At 37.8% G+C, this 20,279-nt stretch overlaps 1 protein-coding gene and 1 pseudogene across 19 annotated transcripts in view; both read right to left on the bottom strand.

Annotated features, from left to right (window-relative positions):
* The window catches only part of BCAS3 (BCAS3 microtubule associated cell migration factor), a 711,835-nt gene that overhangs the window by 527,141 nt on the left and 164,415 nt on the right, over positions 1-20,279 (bottom strand). The gene's annotated exons all lie outside the window — the stretch shown is intronic.
* Positions 12,372-13,335, bottom strand: LOC141408786 (uncharacterized; annotated as a pseudogene).

Below are 20,279 nucleotides of genomic sequence, written 5' to 3'. Positions count from 1 at the left end.
AACCCTGTTTCTACTAAAAATACAAAAATTAGCCAGGGGTGGTGGTGCGTGCCTGTAATCCCAGCCACTCGGGAGGCTGAGACAGGAGAATCACTTGAAACTGGGAGGCAGAGGTTGTGGTGAGCCAAGATTGCATCATTGCACTCCAGCCTGGGTAACAAGAGCGAAACCCCGTCTCAAAAAAATAAATAAATAAATAAATAATTACCAAATAAAATCCAGCAATACAATACCAGTTGCACTTTATTGCAGGAATGAAAGGCTGGTGTACTACAGAATATCTATTAATGTAATTCACCATATTCATAGAAAAAAGGGGGGAACCACTATGATTATTACATTAGAAAGATGCAGTATGGTATTTTTAGGAATAAAAATGCAACACCCTTTTCAAGATAAAAACACTCAACAAACCATAATTAGAATTTCTTCTACCTTATAAAGTGCATCTATAAAAAAATCTACAGATGTAAGAATAAACACCTTCCCCATAAGGTCAAGAATGAGGCAAAATTGTCTGCTTTTATCACTCCTACTCAACATTGTATAAGAAATCTTACCCAGTGCAGTAAGTACAGAAAAATAAATCTAAAGCATCCAGATTGTCAAGGTAGAAATAAAACCATCACAGATAACATAATCTATTTACAGATAACATTATCTACATAAAAAATCCCAAAGAATCTCTTTAAAAAGCTACTAGAACTTTACCAAGGTTGCAGAATTCAAGGTCTACATATACAATCATGTTTCTATAGAAATGAACAATTTGAAACTGAAAGTATTTGCAATCACATGAAAATATGAAATAATTCTATGTAAGTCTAACAAAATACACGCAAGATTTGTATACTAAGAACTATAGCATGCAGATAAAATAAATCAAAGACCTAAATAAATAATAGTAAATACCATGTTCTTGGATTGGGAGTTATAATATTCTTAAGAATGGCAAGTCTCCCCAAACTGATCTATATATTTAATAATCACAATCAAAATCCTACCAGGCCTTTTTAAAGACAATGACAAGCTAACTTTAAAATCTTTATGTAAATTAACATGATTCTTACATACGAGCATACCTAATTTACTGCACTTCACTTTACTGTCCTTTACAGATGTTGCATTTTTTTTTTTTTTTTTTTTTTTTTTTTACAAATTGAAGGTTTGCGGGAACCCTGTGTCAAGCAAGTCTACTGAAGCTGTTTTTACAATACCACGTGCTCAACTGGTATCTCTCCACCACATTTCGGTAATTCTCATAGTACTCCAAACTCTTTCATTTATTACTGTATCTGTTAGAATGATCTGTGATCAGTGATCTTTGATGTTACTATTGTAATTGTTTTGGGGCACCACAAACTGGACCCATAGAAGATGGTAAATTTAATCAATAAATGAGTGTGTTCTGAAGGCTCCACCTACCAGCTGTTCTCCTGTACTCTCTCCCTCTCCTCAGGCCTCCTTCATCACTGAGACACAGCAATATTGAAAGTAGATCAATTAATAATCCTACAATAGCCTCTAAGTGTTCATTTGAAATAAAGAGTTGCACATCTCTCATTTCAAATCAAAGGCTACAAATGATTAAGCTTAGCAAGGAAGACGTACTGAAAGCTGATACAGGCAGAAAACCAGACCTCTTACACCACATAACCAAGTCATGAACACAAAGAAAAAGTTCTTGAAAAAATTTAAAGTGCTACTCCAGTGAACACATGAATGAGAAGAAAGTGAAAGGCTTATTGCCGATATGGAGAAAATTTTAGTGGTTTAGACAGAAGATTAAACTAAACACAACATTCCCTTAAGCCAAAGCCTAATCCAGAGCAAGGCCCTAATAATACCCATTGCAGTGCTTAAATGACTTAGCTGGATCCCTACCCCATTTTTGTTGGCCAATGCAATGCCTATGTGATATGGGTAAATTCCTAGTCAGCTTTAACTCCATTTATTTTTAGGAAACAGGATGTCAGTGGTCAGAAGTTTCTTCTTAGGTCTAAACCAGCTAAAGCTGATGAAAATCCACAATGGCAGCTTACTCGACCTCTGAAGAACCTCTAGCTTCATTATAATCCAATTTCCATGCTAAGTGACACTCCCATCAGCACCATGACAGTTGACAATCACCGTGACAATGACCAGAAGAGACCAGAAAAGCATAGGAAAGAGGTGGCTCCTTGATTCCAGGAAAATCTCCATCCCTTTCCAAGAAAAACATATTCCTCTCCTGGCTCTTAATGCCCAAACCCTTCATTAAAGATGCCCTATATCTGTAACTTTCAGGTTTCTCAGGAGCTGAGAAGTTAAGCTAAGTTCCCACTTCTCCAATTCCAAGACCACTGAATAAAGCCTGCACTGCCTGACACTCAGTTTCAGTTTGGTGTGTTGGTTTCATGACACTGAACAGGAAAGAGCCCCGTATGGGGTAACCAGGACTCTCCATCAGCAAAAAGATTATGATTCACTGAAGTGTCAGATCATCAGCATTTTTTAGCAATGAAGTATTTTTTAATTAAGGTATGTACTTTTTTTTTTTTTTTTTAGACATAACGTCATTACACACTTAAGAGACTACAGTATAGTATAAACATATCTTTTTTGGTTTCCTTTTTGTTTCAGATACAGGGCCTCACTCTGTCACCTGAAATGGAATTCACTGTAGCCTCTGATTCCTGATCTCAAGCAATCCTCTAGTCTCTGCATCCTGAGGAGCTGGGACTACAGGCACGCACCACCACATTCAGCTAATTTTTTTTATTTTGTTTTATTTTTTTAGACAGTGTCTTGCTTTGTTGCCCAGGCTGGTCTTAAACTCCTGGCTTCAAGCAAGCCTCCCACCTTACCTCCCCAAAGTGCTGGGATTACAGGAATATGCCACTGAGCCTAACCAAACATAACTTTTATATGCACTAGGAAACCAAAAAATTCACGTGACTTGCTTTATTATGGAATCTGCTTTATCGCAGTCATCTTGAACTGAACCTACATTATATAATATCTCTGAGGTATGGATGTATACAAATGATATACATGTATAAGACGTATAAAGCTACAATAATCAGGATAGTATGGTACTGGTATAGGCGTACACAAATATTTCAAGGAAACAGAATAGTGAGTCGAGAAATAAACTCACATTTGTATGGCCAACTGATTTTCATCAAAGGTACAATATAACTAAATGATAAAAAGATCGTTTTTGGAACAAATGGTGTCAAAAGAACCAGATTTCTATATTAAAAAAATCAAACTGCTCCAAAAACAAACTCAAAACGGATCGTAAGTCTAAAAATATAATAGCAAAAAGTATGCGTCAAGGACAAACTACAGGAGAAAAATCTTTGTAACCCATTTCTTAAACAGAAAAAAGAATGCATGAAAATAGATATAATTGACAAAACACAATTTATCAAAATGTGAAACTTTTACTCTGACAGAAATTAAAAAGGAAAAAGCAAGTGCCATATTATGAGAAAATATATGCAAAACATATATCTGAGAAAGGTTTTGTATCCAAAATATTTTTTAAATTCTGCATGCACCTGTAGTCTCAGCTACTAGGAAGGCTGAGGCAGGAGCAATCTGAGGATGCAGTGAGCTCTGATCATACCGCTACACTCCAGCGTGGGCAACAGAGTAAGACCCTGTCTCAAAAAAAAAAAAAAAGAAGAGAAAATCTTATGATTCAACAGTGATGATGCATGCAACACATTTTTTTTTACCACCTCTATGCACAGAAACTAGAAAACATAGGAAAAATGGATAAATTTCTAGAAACATAACAACCTCCCAAAATTGAATCAGGAAAAAATTAAAACCCTGAACGCACCAATAATGAATTCCGAAATTTAATCGGTAATTTTTTAAAACCTACTAATGAGAAAAAGCCCCGGATCAAATGAATTCACAGTCAAGTTTTACCAGATGTATAAAGAAAAGCTGGTACCAATCCTACTGAAATTATTATAAAAAGTCAAGCATGAGGGACTCCCCCTAACTCATTCTATGAAGCCAGTCTCATTCTGCTTTTTTGTTTGTTTGTTTGTTTGTTTTTTGAGACAGAGTCTCGCTGTCTCCCAGGCTGGAGTGCGGTGGCACAATCTTGGCTCACTGCAAGCTCCGCCTCCCGGGTTCACACCACTCTCCTGCCTCAGCCTCCCGAGTAGCTGGGACTACAGGCGCTCGCCACCACACCCAGCTAATTTTTTGTATTTTTAGTAGAGACGGGGTTTCACCATGTTAGCCAGGATGGTCTCAATCTCCTGACCTCGTGATCTGCCTGCCTTGGCCTCCCAAAGTGCTGGGATTACAGGCGTGAGCCACCATGCCCGGCCGAAGCCAGCCTCATTCTGATACCAAAACCTGGCAGAGACATTAACAAATAAAGAAAACTTCAGGCAAATATCCCTAATGAACACAGATGCAAGCTCCTCAACAAAATACTAGCAAACAGCAGCACACAGAAAAGCTAATCCACCATGATCAAGTAAGCTTTATTCCTAGGATGCAAGTTTGATTCAACATATGCAAAACAATAAATGTGATTCATCACATAAGCAGAACTAAAAACACACAAAAAAATGATCATCTCAATGGATGCAGAAAATACTTTCAATAAAATTCAATATTCCTTCATGTTAAAAACCTTCAACAAACTAGATACTGAAGGAACATACCTCAAAATAATAAGAGCCATCTATGACAAACCCACAGCCAACATGATACCGAACAGGCAAAAACTGGAAACATTCCCCTTGAGAACCGAAACAAGACAAAGACGCCTACTTTCACCAATCCTATTCAACACAGTTCTGGAAGTCCCAGCCAGAGCAATCAGGCAAGAGAAAGAAATAAAAGGCATCCAAATAGTAAGACAGGAAGTTAAACTGTCTCTAGTCGCAGATGATATGATTCAATACCTAGAAAACTCTTGGTCTCTGTCCAAAGGCTCTTAGATTTGTTAAACAACTCCAGCAAGGTTTCAGGATATAAAATCAATGTATAAAAATCAATAGCATGTCTATACACCGATAATATCCCAGTTGAGAGCCAAATCAAGAAAGTAATCTCATTCACAATAGCCATAAATACAATACCTAGGAATACTGCTAACCAGAAAGGTAAAAGACCTCTAAAATGAGAATTATAAAATGCTGCTGAAAAAAGTCAGAGATGACACAAGCAAATAGAAAAACATTCCATGCTCATGGATAGGAAGACTCAATATCATTAAAATGTCCATACTACCCAAAGCAACTTACAGTTTCAATGCTATTCCTATCAAACTACCAATGGCATTTTTCACAGAATTAGAAAAAAAAAAGTATTCTAAAATTCATATGAGACCAAAAAAGAGCCTGAATAGTAAAAGCAATCCTAGGCAAAAAGAACAAAGCTAGAGGCATTACACTACTTGACTTCAACTATACTACAAGACTACAGTAACCAAAATAGCATGGTACTGATACAAAAACAGACACATAGACAAATGGAATAGGTTGGAGAACCTAGAAATAAAGCCACACACCTACAACCATCTAATATTTGACAAAGTTGACGATAACAAGCAATAGGGAAAAAACTCCCTATTCAATAAATGGTGGTGGGATTACTGGCAAACCATATGCAGAAGATTGAAACTGGGCTCTGTATACGAAAATCTTTCCACCATATACAAAAATCAACTCAAGGTGGATTAAAGGCTGAAATGTAAAACATAATGCTATAAAAACTCTAGGAAAAAAAAAAACCTAGGAAATACTATTCTGGACACATGCCCTGGCAAAGATTTTATGAGGAAGACTCCAAAAGCAATCCCAACAATTGCAACTAAAACTGACAAGTGGTACTTAATTAAAGAGCTTTGGCACAGCACAAGAAACTATCAACAGCAAACAGACAACCTACAGAAGGACAGAAAAATATCTGTGAACTATGCATCTGACAAAGGTCTAATATACAGAATGTATAAGTCAACAAGCAAGAAACAACCCAATTTAAAAAATGGGCAAAGGACATGAACAGATACTTCTCAATAGAAGACATACACATGGCCAACAAGCATATGAAAAATATGCTCAACATCACTAATCATTAGAGAGGTGCAAATCAAAACCACAATCAGATGCCTTCTCACACCAGTCAGAATGGCTATTAAAAAGCCAAAAAATAATAGATGCTGGCGAGGTTGTGGAGAAACGGGAATGCTTATACACCGCCGGTGGGAATGTAAATTAGTTCAGCCACTGTGGAAAGCAGTTTGGAGGTTTCTTAAGAACTTAGAATTACCATTTGACACAGGACAATCCCATTATTGGATATATATCCAAAAGAATATCAATCATTCTACCATAAAGACACATGCATTCATATGTTCTTCGCAGCACTAGTCACAGTATCAAATTCATGGAATCAACCTATATGCCCATCAACAGAGGATTGAATTTTTAAAATGTGGTACATAGGCCGGACATGGTGGCTCATGCTTGCAATCCCAGCACTTCGGGAGGCCAAGGCAGGTGGATCACCTGAGGTCAGGAGTTTGAGACCAGCCTGGCCAACATGGTGAAATCCCGTCTCTACTAAAAATACAAAAATTAGCTGGGTGTGGTCGTGCACACCTGTAATCCCAGCTACTCAGGAGGCTGAGGGAGGAGAATTGCTTGAACCTGGGAGGTGGAGGGTGCAGTGAGCTGAGATCGCACCACTGCATTCCAGTCTGTGTGACGGGAGCAAGACTCTATCTCAAAAAAAAAAAAAAAAAAAAAAATGTTGTACATATACACCACAGAATACTCTGCAGCATAAAAAAAGAACAAAATCATGTTCTTTGCAGCAACATGAATGCAACTGGAGGCCATTATCCTAAGTGAATTAATGCAGGAACAGAAAACCAAACAGAATGTTCTCACTTATAAGTGGGAGCTAAACAATGAATACACATGGACACAAGGAAGGGGACAACAGACACGGGGGCCTACTTGAGGGAGGAGGGTGGAAGTAGGGTGAGGATCAAAAAACTACCCATCGGGTACTATGCTCAGTACCTGGGTGACAAAATAATCTGTACACCGAACTCCAGTGACACGCAATTTACTCATGTAACAAACCTGAACACGTACCCCCAGAACCTAAAAGTTGGAAAAAAATTCTTTATCAAGTTTTTCCTAACTCTTTTGTACATATTAAGTCATATTTTCATTTTCTGTATCAATGCTGTTTTAATGTTTAATGTCAATGTTAGCATTAAAATTAATGTTATAACATTATAATGTGGGCTAAGCTTACATTAGCTCTAAAATAAATTTCATGCATGAAAAACAAAAAATAAAGGTGTTCATAATAAATAAAATGGCCATAATTCTATAACTGTTGTAGAAGCAAAAAGCATACAATTTTTAATGGCCATAATATGTTTAAAGATACGTGATTAAAGAAGATATGCAGATAGCAAGTAAGCACATGAAAAGATGTTCAACATATTTAATTATCAGGGAAATGCAAGTTGAAACCACTAACAGATACCACTACACCCATAGAATAACTAAAATTTTAAAAACTAGTAGTACGAAGTTATGGCAAGAATGCAAACTTAATGAAGCCCTCACACATTACTGCTGGAGATGCAAAATGGTACAGTCACTCCGAAAAATAGTTCACCAGTTTGTAAAAAAAATTAAACATACATTTTCCATATGTCACAACTAGGTATTTTATTATCTACAATAAAAAGCCTAGAAACAATTAAATGTCCATCAATAGGTGAATGGACAGTTATATATTAATGCAATGAAAAGTATTCAGCATTTAAAAAGAACAAATTATCTATAAAACAACAAAAATGAATCTCAATACTATGATTGTGGGGGTAGGGAGGCTAGATATAAAAGTCTACATGCTATATGAGTCCCTTCTATGAAAAGTTAAAAAAAAAAAAAAAAAACCAACCACAACTATAATAATAGGAAGCAAATCAGTGTTGCGAGAGAGAGGGAAAGAAGGAAGGTATAGAGCACAAAGGGGCATGAGAAAGTTTTGGGGTGACAGAAATGTTAGTGTATCATTATTATGATGGTAGTTACACAAATGCATACAATTGGAACAGCTGCAGGTGGGAGAGAATCTTGTATAAGCCTGAACTTCAATCTCTAAAATTGACACAAAGCAAAAATTATTTACGTTCCCTACAAATTAATCCAGTTCTCTGCTGATAAGGAATGAGTTAATAATGAATGTAATCTAACATTTTGCCTGACCAACTAGGAGGGGGAAAAAAGCAGCCTGTCGCCTTCAATTAGAAGCTCATTATGGCTACAACACACTAGATACTGGAATTCTGATCACTTCACTGGCATCATCCAATGTCACAACTGAGATTCTTCCTGCAACAAGTCTTCATTAGAAACAGACAAAACAAATGTTATGAAAGCTCACTTTATAGATAACTGAACAAAATTTGTCAGAACTAGAAACTATTTATATATGAGAAAAACCCTTCATTCAACAACTAATAGGAAAAGATAATTCTTTGAAATAAGGGTCTTCACGAATTCACACATTCACAAAGGAGTCAGCACGTTTCCTGCCAATAACACAGTTGTGTGCACGCCCGACATATTCTTTTGTTCTCTGTTTTCTCTTTTGAAAAGCCTTGGCCATTTCCATGGAACACAGCAAGACAATCCTAATTTTCCTCATGGGCAGGCTGATGAGAGTGCTTTCCATAAAATAATCAGTATGCATGCCCCATAAGGTGTTATACTAAAATAGACAGACATGAAACAAGCTTTTATTTTCTATCGTACAAGCCAAAAATGGTGTAGAAAACAGTGCCACAAGAAAGTTTTGCACAGAATACAGTCTTCATGTGACTTCTACAGAGCTCTAATGGATTATTTTCAAAGGTTTGTGTTTGACATTTAAACATGGAGCTATGACTTTAAAGATAAACCTAATAGCATAAAGGGGGGGAAGTTCCTAGAAGAAATTTTTAGAGCCAAGTTTAGAATGTAACTGAATCTACTGTAAGCAAATATCAGAGGCTGTAGGAAAGGCAGGAAGGATGCAATTTTTATTACTAAATGTTTCTTTAAAAATCTGTAATTTGTGCCCAGGATCCCATATATACATATAAAAATGAATAGTAAAGGCATTTTACACTATTCATGATAAATGTAAAATAGAAATGAGTGCAAATTCTCTTTAACTGATCTTTTCTTTATCTAAGTAACTTGTTTTATAGTGAGTTACTAAGCATGTGTATTGAAATTTTTTATCAGAACAATCTGTTACATTTGACCCATACCCATAAAGGAAGTTATTAAGATTTTATTAGGGAGGAAAAAGTCCCCATTTTTATATATTACAACAGCCAAACATATGGAATTTACACAGTGAATTCATTGCAGTGAAGAGGGTTAATTAAAACTTTTTAAAGAACAAATTTCAAAAAATGCTTGTTTTATTGAAAATTAAAAGGTTAATTAAGTAATTACAAACTATAAAACAAAATATTTAAACTAGATTTCTTAAAAGGAAAAATATTATAAACATGGAAGACAAAAATCAACAAGAAATCACTAAATATTTTCTCTAAATGAATCTATAATTTTTCTAAAATTTTTTTGGAGACAGTCTCGCTCTATCGCCCAGGCTGGATGCAGTGGCTCGATCTTGGCTCACTGCTACCTCTGCCTCCCAGGTTCAAGTGATTCTTATGCCTCAGCCTCCCGTGTAGCTGGAACCACAGATGCATGCCACCACACCTGAAAATAATTTTTTCTATTTTCAGTAGAGACAAGGTTTCACAATGTTGGCCAGGCTAGTCTCGAACTACTGGCCTCACGTAATCCACCTGCCTAGGTCCCCAAAAGTGCTGGGAATACAGGTATGAGCCACTGCACCCAGCCTCTATCTATAATTTTGGAATGCACAGGACAAACCAAAATAATTATACTTAGCTACAACTTTTTTGGATTTTCATATCATATGTCTTAAATTCAGGCCCTAATTCTGAAAACCTATAAACCTATTCTACACACAATTTCTTACTCCTTCTCCCATTAATAAAAAACCAGGAGGTGAGTCTTCATTATAATTTATATAATCAAATACTGAGTCATAGGCATTTGCTTTAAAAGGCAATGGAAAAGATGGTAGTTGTTGCAAACAGCATCATTAAGTAATTATCCCAGGAGAACCAGAAGTATTTTCAGCTGACCTCGGGCATGGCCTTCTTGATGGCCTTCTTTTAACAAAGTAAATAAGCAGAAATACTTCATGAAAGAGATTCTATAAATGCATGATTAGCCACAAAGAAAATACAAAACAGCCCAGGCCACGGAGGCTCACACCTGTAATCCCAGCGCTGTAGGAGGCCAAGGCAGGCGGGATCGCTTGAGCTCAGGAGTTCAAGACCAGCCTTGGCAACATGGTGAAACCCTGTTTACAAAAAAAATACAAAAAGTAGCTAGGCATAGTGGTATGCACCTGCGGTCCCAGCTACTTTGGGGGCTGAAGTGGGAGGATCACTTGAGGCCAGGGGGTTGAGGCTGCAGTGAGCAGTGACTGTGCCACTGCACTCCAGGCTGGGTGACAAAGTGAGACCCTGTCTCAAAGGAAAAAAAGAAAGAAAATACAAAACCACTAATAGATACCACTACCCATCTATCAAAACTGAAAAAAATTTTAAAATAGTGACAACAAATGCTGGAAAAGATAAAGACAAATGAGATCACTCACATTGCTGGTGGGAATATAAAATGGAACAGTCGCCTGGACAACAGTTTAGCAGTTTCTTATAAAACTACACGTGCAACTAGCACACGAACCACCAGAGTAAAAAGGTAGGAAGCTTAAAAAAAAAAAAAAAAACGCTCTGAGCACAGTGGCTCACGCCTGTAATCCCAGCATTTTGGGAGGCCAAGGTGGGTGGATCACGAGATCAGGAGTTCGAGACCAACCTGACCAACATGGTGAAACCCTGTCTCTACTAAAAGTACAAAAATTAGCCAGGCATGGTGGCACGCATCTGTAATCCCAGCTACTCAGCAGGCTGAGGCAGAACAATCACTTGAACCTGGGAGGCGGAGATTGCAGTGAGCCGAGATCGCACCACTGCACTCCAGCCTGGGCAACAGAGCGAGACTCCACACACACACACACACACACACACAAACACACACACACACACACACACACAAACTCACTGAAAATAAATAAGAATAATAAGAATAATATTCCATCATATGAATATACCACAGTTCGTTAATCCATTCATTTACTGAAGGGCAACTTGCTGCCAGGTTTTGGCAATTATAAATAAAGCTGCTATACACATTCATGTGCAGGCTGTGTGGACATAAATTTTCAACTTAATGTCTCCACAGTTTCATCATATAGTTAGAATCATACAGTATGACTATCAGATTGACTTCTTTTACAGAGGAATATGCATTCAAGGTTCCTCCATGTCTTTTCATGGCTTGATACTTCATTTCTTTTTAGCACTGAATGACACTCCACTCACAGGATGTACCAATGTTTACCCATTTGCATGGTGAAGGACATCTTGGTTGTATTCAAGTTCTGGCCATTATGAATAAAGTTGCTATACGCATCTTTGTGCAGGTTTTTGTGAGGACATAAGTTTCAACTCATTGGAGTAAATACCAAGGAGAGCAACTGGTTAATTTTACAGTATGAGGATGTTTAGTTTTGTAAGAAACTGCCAAATTGTATTTGAAAGTAGCTGTACAATTTTGCGGTCCCACTAGCAATAAATGAGCATTCCTGTTATTTCACATCTTCTCAGCATTTGGTATCGTCAATGTTAGAGCTTTTAGCCCTTTAAAACTGTGGTATCCAACTGTTATTTTTATGCAATTCCCCAATCACATACATTATTGAGCATCTTTCATATGCTTATTTGCCATATGTATCTTCTTTGGTCAGGTTTTTGCTCTATTTTTCTTTCATAATTGAGATTTTATTGGTTGAGGATCAGTACAGACATTTTAATTTGTACACAATTCTTAACATACATAACAAATATCTAAAAAGCCATGTATTGTAATTCTTTTTTAAAGTTATTCCAGTGACTTTCCAGCTTAAATTTGGAAGCAAATTTTCCTTAAGAGGCTATCTTCACAATTTGATAAGCTGTTACATACATCCCACCAATTCACAACTGAATAGCATGTACACTACATATTCAAATTTTTAATCTTTCACAGGACAGCAACAAAGTTATTAGGAAAACAGGACACCCACAACCAAAGGTGTTACAGAATGGACACAATTTTGACAGGGAGAGCCATAATCAAAGAGTGGTTTTCTTTAGGAAACAATTCTACTAAAAAACAACATGGGAATAGAAGTAATTTCAAATGTTCAAGACATTAAATGCAGGACTGACTCCATATTGCCATTTAATATGCTTTGTATTATAGGATATGAAAACTAACCCGTCTATGGAATGTTAAGCTGACACCTGAGACAGTCAAAGTTTCCCAGAATTCAATATCCCACACTATTTTCTGGTTGTACCAAAAAATAAACAACCAGCAAATGATTTCACCTCTCAAAAAAAAGCATTTACACTTAAAAAAATGGGATGAGGTGAGATTCCCTCCTTCTTAAAAATGTTTCTAGAGCTACTAAGAAAACTTGCATTTACAAAAGAGTTGATAAGAATATTCCTCTGGATTGTACAAGAAGGGAGACAGGGACCACTGATGAGACATGGTACATGGTATTAATCAGACTTGGCTTCTTTCTCTCCTGCTTCATCAGAGGCTGGACTCCCCTTAGTTTTCATTTCCCCCTTTTCTTCAGGTAAACCTTCTTTAGTGTCTTTCAGCCTGTTTTCCTTTTGCTCCCCTTTTCCCTTTTGTTTGCACTTTTTTGTTTGAAGCTTTAACCTAAGTTTTGGGTAGAAATTAATCACCCCGTGAAGAACATGCAGAGCTTTATAGATGGTGGTTTCAATGCTTTGCTGCTGCCTTTTTCGGCTTCGCTTCCACTTTTGCAGGAGCAAGTTTAGCTGACAACCATGCCTATCTCCTCTTGGCCTCTTCCTTGGCAGCCCCTTCGGCGGAGCTGACCTTCCTTTTGGGCATCCTGGTGGCGGGGAGGGCGCGTGCCAAGTACCTGTGGACTGCAGCCTGCCGAGAGCCTTCGCGAAGCTGGGCTGCCTGGCCGCTGCCACTCCTCCTGCAGCCCGAGCTGCTGAGATCCTTTCGCTCATTTTTTAATACAATTGCTCATTTTCTTACTGTTCAGTTTTAAGAGTTCTTTAGTTCTTTAGTCAGACTTGTCTTTCACCAATATTTCCTAACCATCTGCAGCCCATCTTCTCACTCTCTTAAAATAATCTTTCACAGAGCAAAAGTTTTTAATTTTAATAAAGCCCAACTTACTGATTTTTTCATTTATAATTGTGCTTTCAGGGTTGTACTTAAGAGGTCATCGCCAAAACTCAAGATCACCTAGATTTTCTACGTTATCTTCTAGGAGCATTGCCTTTCCATACAAACTTTAGAATTACTTAGTACATATCCACAAAACAACTTGCTTGTATTTTTATAGGAATTGCACTGAATGCGTAGATCAACTTAGGAAAAGATGACATTTACATTTTTTTATTTCATGTATCAGTATTTTGTTGTTTTACTCATATAGATCTTTTGCTTGTTTTATACTTAAGTATTCCATTCTTTGTTGCTAGTAAAAATATTATTCAGCAATAAAAAGAAATGAGCCATCAAGTCAGAAAAAGAAATGAGGGGACCCTGAATGCATATCGCTAAGTAAAAGAAGCCTGTCAGAAAAGGTCTAAAATTGGCCAGGCGCAGTGGCTCACGATTCTAAACCCAGCACTTTGGGAGGCCGAGGCAGGCAAATCACTTGAGGTCAGGAGTTCGAGACCAGCCTGACCAATACGATGAAACCCCGTCTCTACTAAAAATACAAAAATTAGCTGGGTGTGGTGGCAGGTGCCTGTAATCCCAGCTTCTCAGGAGGCTAGGACAGACGAATCATTTAATCGGGGAGGCGGAGGTTGCAGCGAGCCAAGATGGTGCCATTGCACTCCAGCCTGGGCAACAAGAGCAAAAACTCAATCTCAAAAAAAAAAAAAAATCAGTGGTGCCAGGAGTTAGGGGGAGGGAAAAAAGGATGAACAAGCAGAGTACAGGGGATTCTCAGGACAGGGGAACTATCTTTATGATACTGTAATAGTTGGTACATAGCACCATATATTTCTCAAATGCCACACAATGTACAATTCAACGGGTGAAACTTAATATAAACTATGGATATTAGTTGTATCAATATCAGCACATCAACTGAAACAAATGTACTAGACACACTAATTTAATGTGTTAATGATGGGAGAAAGTGGATGTATCAAAGAATAAGGGAGTCCACGCACCAAGTGCAGTGGGTTCCGTCTCTAATTCCAGCACTCTTGGAGGCCAAGGTGAGATGATTGCTTCAGCCCAGAAGTTCAAGACCATCCTGGGCAATGTAGCAAGACCCCATCTCTACAAAAGTAAAAAATCAGCGTGGCATGGGAGAACGCCTGTAGTCCCAGCTACTTGGGAGGTTGAGGCAGAAGGATCACTTCAATCCAGCAGTTCAAGACTGCAATTAGCTACGATTGTGCCACTGTACTCCAGTGACAGAGTGAGAGCTGGTCAAGAAGAAAGAAGAAAGGAGGAATAGGAGAAGGAAAAAGAAGAAGAAAGAACACTGTACTTTTCACTCAAATTCTTCTATACACCTAAAACTGCCCAATAAAAGTCTACTAATTTTAAAAATAATAAAAAACAAAATTTCATAAACATTTCCTTTCTTCCTTCCCAATCTATGTGGCTTTTATTTCCCTTTCTTGTCTTAATGCACTAGCTAGGACTTCCACTAGGAAGTGAGAGTGGACATCCTCGCCTTGTTCTTGATCTTAGCAGGAAAGCATAGCTTGTAACCCTAAGTATGATGTTAGCTACATATTTTCTGTAGATATTCTTTACCAAATTGAGGAAGTTCCCTACTATTCTTTGTTTGCCGAGAGTTTGCATCATGAAAGGGTGTTGAATTTTGTCAAAATCCAGCAAATTATTTTTTGAGTGCTGACAAACTGATTCTAAAGCTTACATGGAAAGGCCAAAGACTCAAAATAGCCAACACAATATTGAAGGAGAAGAGATGAATTGAAAACTGATGCTACCTGACATCCAAGACTTACTATAAAGATACAATAATCAAGATAGTGTGGTATCGGTGGAAGAACAGAGAAATATAAAGGAACAGAACAGAGAAGCCAGAAATAGACCCACACAAATATAGGCAATGGATCACTGACAAAGAAGCAAAGGCAATCCAATGGAAACAGGATAGTCTTTTCAACTGAAACAATTGGATTTTCACAAACAAAAACAAAACAAAAGGCATTAGGCCTTTGGCCACATTACTACCAAACTGAGCAACTGCTGCAGGCAGTGTGATTATCCAACCCAAGGAGCACACTGGCCAGTTTATTTTTGCCCAGCATGTGAGGCAGCAATAGCTAGTCATGTGACAAATAAATTAGTTACAAATAAATTTAATGTATGGAATAACATTTGTTTGAAAGAACTGCAAAAAGAAAATCAGTTCTTGCAAATGACTCACTGAATTCATACAACTACAACTTGAATCTTTGTTTGTTTGTTTGTTTGTTTGTTTGTTTGTTTCCTGAGACAGAGTTTCACTCTTGTTGCCCAGGCTGGAGTACAGTGGCGCGATCTTGGCTCACTGCAACCTCCGCCTCCCAGGTTCAAGTGATTCTCCTGCCTCAGCCTCACAAGTAGCTGGGATTACAAATGTGTGCCACCACACCCAGCTAATTTTTGTATTTTTAGTAGTGACAGGGTTTCGCCATGTTGGCCAGGCTGGTCTCAAACTCCTGACCTCAGGTGATCCACCTGCCTTGGCCTCCCAAAGTGCTGGGATTACAAGCATGAGCCACTGTGCCCGGCCTGATATTTGTTAAAAACCAGTACTATGCACCACTCGCTGTTGAACCTGAGCTACAAGTTAGAATAATAGCTTCCCTTGAGAGAAAATCTCTTTATAAACTTTTTTTAATTTGGGGAGAAAAAACAAATCTTATTTTCTTCATAAGAATACAGAAAACATACCATCCTCAAGCAAATAATAAACACCCAACCAAGTCCATTACTCTCCTCTGCACACTACCCCTCCACAAAAAAAGTAGTAAAAACAGAAAGTGTACATTGAGCTATAAATAGACTAGTTCATGCAGAAAACTGAATTTGTGTAGTACACACATTTTCCAGAATGAAAAGGAAATGAATAAAGACATTTAAAAGGAAGATAGCAGATTTAAAAAAAAAAAAAAAAGAACTGAACACAGAGATTCAATTTGTGAAATTACATGTTATTTCAAAAAAATTCTGTCTCAAGACTGCAGCATCAGTTCTTCTCTGACAGTTTCTAGCCTCCCACCTTGCTAGCCTGGCCTAGTTATTACTTGCTGTACATCAAAATCACACAAACCAATTCCTTAAAATGAATATTTTGTGTGTATCTATGTGTCTACCTTTGCTGATATATGCTGGCTAAAATATTGAGGAATAAAAACTAAAACACTCATACACAGGGCCAAACATTTGCTCGAAGAAAAACAGCAAGGACTCTCGTTTTGCATCTCTGGCTGAGCCTCTGGCTCATCTCAAGCGGGAAGTGAAGACTAAGGCAGAATTGTAGATGGCGTTACAACACATCCAAGGACTGTCCCGGTTTAAAGCCAACCTGCAAATACCAGAGTAATTTTTTTTTTCTTTTTGTAGTCCCAGCTACTCGGGGGGCTGAAGCTAGAAGTCTGCTTGATCCCGGGAGGTCAAGGCTGCAATGAGCTATGATCATGCCACTGCACTCCAACCTGGGTGACAGAGCGAGACGCTGACTTAAAAAAAAAATAAAGAAGGAAACTTGAAAACATAATAAAGGGTGGCCGGGCGCGGTGGCTCAAGCCTGTAATCCCAGCACTTTGGGAGGCCGAGACGGGCGGATCACGAGGTCAGGAGATCGAGACCATCCTGGCTAACACGGTGAAACCCCGTCTCTACTAAAAAAAAATACAAAAAACTAGCCGGGCGAGGTGGCGGGCGCCTGTAGTCCCAGCTACTCGGGAGGCTGAGGCAGGAGAATGGTCTAAACCCAGGAGGCGGAGCTTGCAGTGAGCTGAGATCCGGCCACTGCACCCCAGCCTGGGCGACAGAGCAAGACTCTGTCTCAAAAAAAAAAAAAAAAAAAAAAGGAAAACATAATAAAGGGCTCATGAAAAACCCACAGCTAACACCATATTCAATAAAGAAAAACTGAAAGTTTTCCCCTAACATCAGGAACAAGACAAGGATACCCACTATTATTCAACACTGTACTGAAAGATCTATGCAAAGCAATTAGGTAATACAAAGAAATAAAAGGTATCTATTCATAGACAACATATTCTTATATAGAGAGAAAATTCCCGATAATCTATAAAAGTACTAGAACTGATAAATTCAACAAAGTTTCAGGATCAACATGCAAAACCTAGCAATGAACAATCCAAAAGACAAATGAAGAAAACAGTTCCATTTATAACACAATACATTATCTATAGAAATTCCAATGGCCTTTTATGCAGAAATGAGAAATCCAATCCTAAACGCAAATGTAAGTACAAGTGGCACCAAACAGCCAAAACAAAGTTGGAAAAGAACAAATTTGGAGGACTCACATTTTGAAACTTACAACAGAACTACGGTTATTAAAACACTGTGAAACTGGCCTAGTATTAGACATACAAATGTCTAATGTCTAGCATTAGACATTCCAAAAATGAAATAGAATTCAGAGTCCAGAAACAAATTAATGATGAATTAACTTTTGAAAAAGCTGCCAAATCTATTCAATGGGGAAAGGACAGGCTCTTCAGTAAATTATGTTGAGACAAGTAGAAATTTCTCTGCAAAAGAATTAAGTGAAACCCTAGCTCCCAATTCAAAATAGTTCTAATGACCCAAATATAAAACTATAAAACTCTTAGGAGCAAACAAATAGGTAAATCTTCCTGACCTTGAATTTGGCAATTGATTCTTAGATATGATACCAAAAGTATAAGCAACAAATGAATGAACCGATAAATCAGATTACATCAATATTTTAAAACATCTGTGGAACAAAGTACATTATTAAGAAAGTAAAAAGAAAACCACAAAATGTGAGAAAACATTTGTGAATAATATATCAGACAAGGATCTAATATCCCGAATATATTGTTAATTTTTATAATTCAACAAGAAGACAAACATTCCAATGGGAAAAAAAAAAACATGGGTAAAGGAATTGAATAGACATTTTTCCAAAGAAGATACACAAATGGTCAACACATGTATAAAGGATGCTCAACATCATTAGTCATTACAATAATGCAAATCAAATTCACAATGAAATATAACTTTACAGCCACTAGCTTGGTCATAATTTAAAAATTAAAATCAGAAAATAAATGTGAAGAAATTGGAACTCTGGTCCACTGCTGGTAGGAATATAAAATGGTACATCTCCTGCAGAAAAGAGCTTGGCAGTTCCTCAAAAAGTTAAACACAGAATCATCATATGACCCAGCAATTCTACTCCTGTACCCAACAGGAAGCAGCATACGTTCACACAAAAACTTGCACATGAATGTTCATAGCAGCATTTTCATCATAACCACAAAGTAGAAACACCTGTATTTCTCTCAACAGATGAATGGATAAACAAATTGTAGTGTACGCATACAATGTAATATTATTCGCCCATAAAAAGGGATGAAGTACTGACACATGCTACAGCATGGATGAACCTCCCAAACATTATGCTAAGTGAAAGAAGTCAGAAACAAATGGTCACATATTGTGTGAATCCAGTTATATGAAATATCCAGAACAAGTCAATCCACAGAGACAGAAGGCAGATTGTTGGTTGCCAGTGGCTGGAGGAAGGGGGAAACAGGGAGGGGCTGCTTAGTGGATATGGGGTTTTCTTTCGATGTCAATAAAATGTTCTGAACTAGTGGCTGTGGTGATACAACACTGTAAATGTACTAAATGCTGCTGAACTGTATACTCTAAAATGTTAACTTTTATATAATGTAAAGTCACCTCAACAAAAAGAAAGAGAAAGGGAGGGAGGGAGGGAAGAAGGAAAGAAGGAAAGAAGGAATGAAGGAAGGGAGGGAGGGAGGGAGGCTGTCAAGATTAGTATCAGATAAAGTAGACTTTGGAGCTAAGAAAATAAGCAGAGACAGAGAGGAAAATAAAGATAGAAGGGTCAATACATCAAGAAGACACAGCAACCCTAAATATATATATATTGAACGACAGAGCTGGAAGTTATCTGAAGTAAAAATGGGTAGAGTTGAAAGGAAAAATAGACAAATCCACAATTATAATAGGAGAGACTTCAACATACTTCTCTCAACAACTGATAGGAAGACTAGACAAAAAACCATATAGAACAACTCACAAACACCATCAGCTAACAGGAACTTGACATTTATATAATACCCAATAACAGCGGAGTACAGATTATTTCAACATTGAGGTTTTGAACCACTCTGAATGAGAACTTGGTGATGCTTTTAAACAAGACAGGAAGTAAGTGGGGATGCCCGTGTATACATATTCAACCATACTAATAAAAAAGGACTTTTGACATAAGAAATATACCTGATCCAGACTGAAAAAAATAAAGAAGCAGAACGGGGCTAGGTGTGGTGGCTCATGCCTGTAATCCCAACACTTTAGGAGATCAAGGCAGGAGGATCACTTGAGCCCAGGAGTTCAAGACCAGTCTGTGCAACAAAGCAAGACACCCTTTCTACAAAAAAATTTAAAAATTATTTGGGCATGGTGGTGCACGTCTGTGTTCCCAGCTACTCAGGGGACTGAGGTGGGAGGATTGCTTGAGCATGGAAGGTTGGGGCTGCAGTGAGCCGACATGTCACCACTGCACTCCAGCCTGGGTGACAGAGTGAGACTATGTCTCAAAAAAAAAAAAAAAAATTAGCCAGGTGCAGTGGTACGTACCTGTGGGCCCAGTTTCTCAGAAGGCTGAGGTGGGAGAATCACTTGAGCCCAGGAGTTCAAGGTTGCAGCGAGCTACGACAAAGTGAGACTTTGTGAAAGAGAGAGAGAGGAAAAAAAAGGAAAAAGAAAAGAGAAAGAAAGAAGTAGAAAGGGAGT

Source organism: Macaca fascicularis, chromosome 16 (assembly GCF_037993035.2).
Source record: "Macaca fascicularis isolate 582-1 chromosome 16, T2T-MFA8v1.1".
Taxonomy (NCBI): Eukaryota; Metazoa; Chordata; class Mammalia; order Primates; family Cercopithecidae; genus Macaca; species Macaca fascicularis.
Note: the sequence above shows the minus strand (reverse complement) of the source record. Positions and strands in the feature narration are given on the sequence as shown.